The following is a 6405-nucleotide window of genomic DNA, read 5'->3' as shown; positions in this document are numbered from 1 at the left end:
AAAAAATTTTAGAATATACCTATAGTAGTCAAATTGAGCATTCAACTAATACTAGTGCTTAAGAATAACCAGAACACTATAAACCACTTTTTTCATGTTGTTTTGAAATGGTGATGCCAATATCCAACTGTTGTAACCGAGGCATCTGACAAATAAAAAGTATCTACCCAGTCATGCCCTCAATAAAACGAATTGCGACGACTCCAAATCCAACATAAAATTTACTTCAACCACTACCAAAACAATATTGATGTACCATCCTTTTCGGTGCAGCCACCTTACCACCAATAATGAATGCGATGAAGAACCTCTTCCAAGCAAGCAACCATAAAGAACAAGAGACAATCCATTTTTCATTCGTCTTTTTTACTGCCAACTCACCATAACACAAGGTGGTCAAGGTGACGGTGAACCCATAAAATTCATCCAATCAATTCATACCAATCCTCCAATACATCACCATGTAACCCCAGACATACACATAGATGTAAGTAATGTTACTCACTGCCATACTCATTGGAAATGGTGGTGCTTGTTGAGCAGCCGTTGGTTCATCATCTATTTCTAGAACTTCTTGATTTTGTCTCAAACTCAATGGGAACGGTTTTGTCTTGCGCGAGCAAAAAATGAAGAAATTGTGTTAAAATTAACTGCAAAGATGTCAACAATGTAGTTTCGTGTCAGATTTGATGAATTAATCAACAGCTAACTACAATAATGTTCAAATTAGAAAAAAGAATTTTAAATACTCGATTTACGTAGTTAAAAATCTTTGACTTCAAAATTTTAGTATATACCTATAATAGTCAAATTGAGCATTCAACTAATACTAGTGCTTAAGTATAACCAAAACATTACAAACCACTTTTTCCATGTTGTTTTGAAATGGTGATACCAATATCCAACTGTTGTAACTGAGGCATTTGACAAATAAAAAGCATCTACCGAGTCATGCCCTCAATAAAACAAATTGCAACGACTCCAAATGCAACATAGAATTTACTTCAATCAATGCCAAAATAATATTGATGTACCATCCCTTTCGGTGCAACCACCTTACCACCAATAATGAATGCGATGAAGAACCTCTTCCAAGCGAACACCACAAAGAATAAGAGACAATCCATTTTTCATTCGTTTTTTTTGCTACCAACTCACCATAACCCACGGTGGTCAAGGTGACGGTGCACCCATAAACTTCATCCAATCAATTCATACCAATTCTCCAATACATCACCATGTAATCCCAGACATACACATAGATGTAAGTAATGTTACTCACTGCCGTACTCAATGGAAATAGAGGTGCTTGTTGACCAACCGTTGGTTCATCATCTACTTCTAGAACTTCTTGACTTTGTCTCAAACTCAATGGGAACAGTTTTTTCTTGCGTGAGCAAAAAATGAAGAAATTGTGTTAAAATTAACTGCAAAGATGTCATCAATGCAGTTTCGTGTTAGATTTGATGGCTTAATCAACAGCTAACTACAATAATATTCAAATTAGAAAAATAATTATAAATACATGAGTTATGTAGTTAAAAATTTGTGACTTAAAAAAATTTAGTATATACCTATAGTAGTCAAATTAAGCATTCAATTAACACTGGTGCTTAAGAATAACTAGAACACTACAAACCATTTTTCCCTTGTTGTTTTGAAATGGTGATACCTATATCCAACTGTTGAAACCGAGGTATCTGACAAATAAAAAACATCTACCCAACCATGCCCTCAATAAAACGAATTGCAACGACTCCAAATCCAACTAAGAATATTACTCCAATCATTGCTAAAACAATATTGATGTACCATCTCTTTTGGTGCAACCACCTTATCACCAATAATGAATGAGATCAAGAACCTCTTCCACTTGAGCAACCATAAAGAATAAGAGACAATCCATTTTTCATTCTTCTTTTTTACTACCTACTCACCGTAACCCACAGTGGTCAAGGTGACGGTGCACTCATAGAATCCATCCAACCAATTTATACTAATCCTCCAATACATCACCATGTAACCCCAAACATACACATAAATGTAAATAATGTTACTCACTGCTGCACTTAGTGGAAATGAAGGTGCTTGTTGACCAACTAGTGGTTCATCATCTACTTCGAGAACTTCTTGACTTTGTCTCAAACTTGATGGGCACGATTTTTCTTGCCCTGGCCTAAAATGAAGAAATTGAGTTAAAATTAACTGCAAAGATGTCAATAATGCAGTTTCATGTTAGATTTGATGACTTAATCAACAACTAACTACAATAATAATATAATTAGCTATCTTATCGCCACATCACAACATATGTCAAATGAGGTGCAAAAAAAAGGTGTTATGTGTAAAGAATATCATACTAGCTTTGTATTTCACGAAGAAATTAATAGTGTCACCAATAAGCATCCTTTGTAAGGTAAACATACGCTTTATATAACAAAAATAAAGAAAACTCCTTAAAAACATTGTTGCATATCTCATTAAAGCACCTAAGAAATAAAGAACATAAGGGCTACGGTTGTGGAGCGAGTCGGCTAGACAATAATCATAAAATTAAAAGCTAGAAAAGACCAGAAGATACTCATATGCGCCGAAATTGTGCAATTGTTCATAATATCAATAATGTTCACCCTAAAAAAGAGGTGGTAGCATGTGCACTGTACCTTGGTTGTATATTTTATTTTCTCTGTGTTGAATCAAACTGAGCAGATAGATTGCTTAAAGCCCAAGTAATGGGTCTTAGAGTGATCTAGATGGTTTGTTAGACATGTATGCCATTATTGATGCTTGGTTAAGCCCAATAGAAAGGTGATTAGTTGATCTGTTATATGAAATATTAACAAAAGATAACTCAGGAGTTGTCGACTAGAATCATACCAAGTATTGGCCGAGCAATAAAATCAAAAGATAACTCAGGAGTTGTCGACTGGAAATCCTAATAGAAAAGTAGTTGAGTTCAACGAGATCGAGTGATGATCGAGTTTGAAGTCTTTTTTAGAAAGAAAAGTTGTGTGTTTGTTCCTCAAACTTGCTATTATATATAGGCTCATCAAGCTAAGGTTCTTCTCATCCAAATCTAAGAGTGTGAGAATGAATAAGCCAAAAGACAACCAACGAGCCAGCTATTGTGGCCTCTCTTCAAATGTCTCCTCTAAATTCTTGAGAAATCCTCTTGATCATCACATGCTTCCATGCATGGGTGTTGAACCCTTAATCAAAGTCATGGGTGTTTAACCCTCCATCAAATCCTCTGAATGATAAATCCATTGGGTATAAACCCTATAAGTTTTCACTAAATGATGAATTCATTTTAGATGGAAAACATTTTTTGGATGAAATATCTATGGAGCCTCTGGGTGTTAAATATCCATAAAATTTAAAATTAAAAAAAAGGTATTATTCCAAGAAATTCAAAAATCATTAGGAGTGCTCCACGCCAAATTAAAAAACACTAAGGAATGAGTGTTTTGTGCAAATACTAGTTTCTCAAACCAAAGCTCAAGAGGACCAATTGGTTCCAATTACTGCTGCTTTTATAATTAAGAAAATGAAATAGGGTGCTTGTTATTTTACTGGAAGATTGGTTTTGCCAAATCCACATGTCCTCCAACAAGTCATGTGCAAGAGACTATGAGACTTGATGCGGAGGTTTTTGTGGAATCGATTGGATGTGCAAGGGGATCATGTTTATTTTGGGATAGCAGAGTTCATGTTAAGGTTATGCAATCATCAAAAGAGGAGTCAAATTGACATTCAAATGGTTTCAAATGGATCAAATAAATGATGTATAAGCGCTAATGTCCATTCACAGCATTTGAACTGTTAACATTTGTTGTCAAACCATTTTGTCATAGATATAGGAGAAAAGCTAGGGCCTGTGATTGAAGTTGAAGATCTATGGTTTAGAGGCCCTTAGGATTTTATACGCTTTAGAGTGAGCATCAATGTCAAAGAGTTGTTGTCATTGGTTTTCTAGCTATCACGATTGGTGGGCCAGCAATCGAGGTGGAGCTCAAAATCAAAAGATTGTCTGAATTTTGTGTTAACTATGGATAGATAGGGTATCTACAACGGAGTTCAAAGTTCTCTATTGAGCAGGCGAAAATCCTGGTAGCGACATCGGATATGGACTGGATGTAAACTTGTGTAAGTCCGAGTCATGGGAGGGGAAGGAAGCTATTCAAGTTTGGGTCATATTGGGTAACAGATCCGTAGTGTAGGGTGGTAGTTGAAAAAAGTTGGGGAACAGATGTCTGAAATCATATAAAAAGTGTATATGGCGGAAAAATAAGAAACTATATGAGGGAGTTGAAAGTATAAAGCAAGTGAAAGTATCCAAACAATACAAAGATTATTGACGACATCATAAGGAATATGAGGAGCCTACATAGTGATTGGGAGCTAAATCAAGAGAGGATCTGTAAGATTAATGTGGAGATTTCTAAGTTATGGTCAAATGAGGAGGCGTTTTGAAAACAGAGGTCTGGGGTTCAATGGTTGACGGAGGGTGATGCAAATACCTCATTCTTTCACTACTTAACCTTGCAGAGAAGGAAACAAAACTGTATTACCTTTGTAAAGAACTCTGAGGGCAATTAAGTGGCAGAAAAGGCAAGGTACGAAGCATGATGAAGGACTACTTTAAGGAGATTTCCAGTCAAATGGCCCGATGGTCAACTTTGAGAGCTTATTGCGCAGCATCCGGCTAGATGGTCAAGTTTGAGAAGTCTAATATGCTTTTTTACCCCAAGTACTCCACCAGACATGAGAGAACGACTACAAACAATTATGGGTGTAAATGTTACAGAGGATCTAGGTAAATACCTGGGCCAACCAATTATCTGGGGAAGATCAAAGAGGGAAGCGTTGGGGTTTTTTACGGAGAGAATATTGGGGAAGGATCACAACTGGAACCAAAAATTTCTAAACCAAGCAAGAAAGGAAGTGCTTATAAAGTAGATGGCACATGCCATACCTATTTACCCGATGATGGTTTTTAAGTTCCCTTATGGTTTTTGTTAGGAACTAATTGGACAAAAGATTTGCAAACTTTTGGTAGGTGAAATCTCATGAGAAAAATCATATTCATTGCGTAAGTTGGAAAGATTTGGGAGTTGCAAAAAAGTAAGGGAGTATAGGGTTTTGAAGCTTGGGGGAGTTCAATTTGGCGCTACTGGCAAAACAATCTTTGTGCATTTGTAAGGAACTTGATTCTTATTGAGGTAGAATGCTGAAAAGCCTTTATTTTACCAACGGGGATTTTATGGGAGCTCGCAAGGGATCAATGGCTTCATGAGCCTGGACTAGTATTATTGAAGGAAGAACGGTTATAGAAAATGTTGCACAATGGCATATCTTAGATAGAAGTAGAGCGAGGATTTGGATGAACCATTGGGTGGTGAAGTTGTAAGGGCCATGTAGTATCCTATTGTGTCTGGGGCATTAGATGATAGGGCTATGGTGGCAATTATGATAAATCCTTCTACGTTGAGCTGGGATTTGAGTAGTATCAGGAGTCATCTTTCTGATCATAAAGCAAGACTGATTTCCGGTATGCCAATTAAAAATGGGGAGGAAATCTATAGAATGGTGCGGTCATATGGAAATATACAATTAAACATGGGTATCATTGGCTGAAGTCTAGGAGTTAAAACCCTTCAACTTCAAGAATGACTCGAAGGGAGTGTTGGGTTATGGTTAGAAATTCTAGCTTGATCCCAAAGCTAAAACACTTCTTGTGGTTGGTGCCTACGGGTTGTTTGCCAACTCATATGGTCCTGTACAAGAGGCAAATTAATCAAGTACTGATGTGCCCTATATGTGAGGAGGAGGTGGGGCCTTTATTTTTGCAACGTGGTTGGGTAAAATGTGTTTGGTTTGGGGGTGGGCTCAGCTATGGAATCCAAGATCAAAGGATCGTCAACTTCCATGACTGGTTTATAGGGCCTACAAGTTATGGGCTGGGGAATGGCTTATAGCACAAGCAGGTTTTATTGCAAATTTCTTATACCTGCTGGGATCTAGAAAGGAATGTGTGTTTCTCCGTTTGATAAGAAAATTGTGTGTCCAAGAACTATTAAAGAGGTGCGAAGAATGATTGCTAAATTTTATGCGGCAAGACGAGGGAGGGTGCATGTGAATAGTGAGGAGCCAACATAGGCGGCTAAAACTGTGCAGAGGTGGTCAGGCTCTCTAAGAGTGGCTCCAGCGAAGGAGCCCAGCCCGAGGCAAGGGCAGAAAAAAAAAAAATTTCGCTCCAGCGTGCAGCCCAGGCCCGGGTTTGGTGTGGGACCCACCAACTCGGGCCAGCCCGAAGGCCAAACCAGCCCCAGGTCCAAAACGCGGGTGCTGACGTCAGCGCTGGCGTCACGCTGACGTCAGCTAGGGCTGTCAAAAATTTTTTTA

This window comes from Prunus persica, chromosome G7 (genome assembly GCF_000346465.2).
Source record: "Prunus persica cultivar Lovell chromosome G7, Prunus_persica_NCBIv2, whole genome shotgun sequence".
In the NCBI taxonomy this organism is placed as follows: domain Eukaryota; kingdom Viridiplantae; phylum Streptophyta; class Magnoliopsida; order Rosales; family Rosaceae; genus Prunus; species Prunus persica.
Note: the sequence above shows the minus strand (reverse complement) of the source record.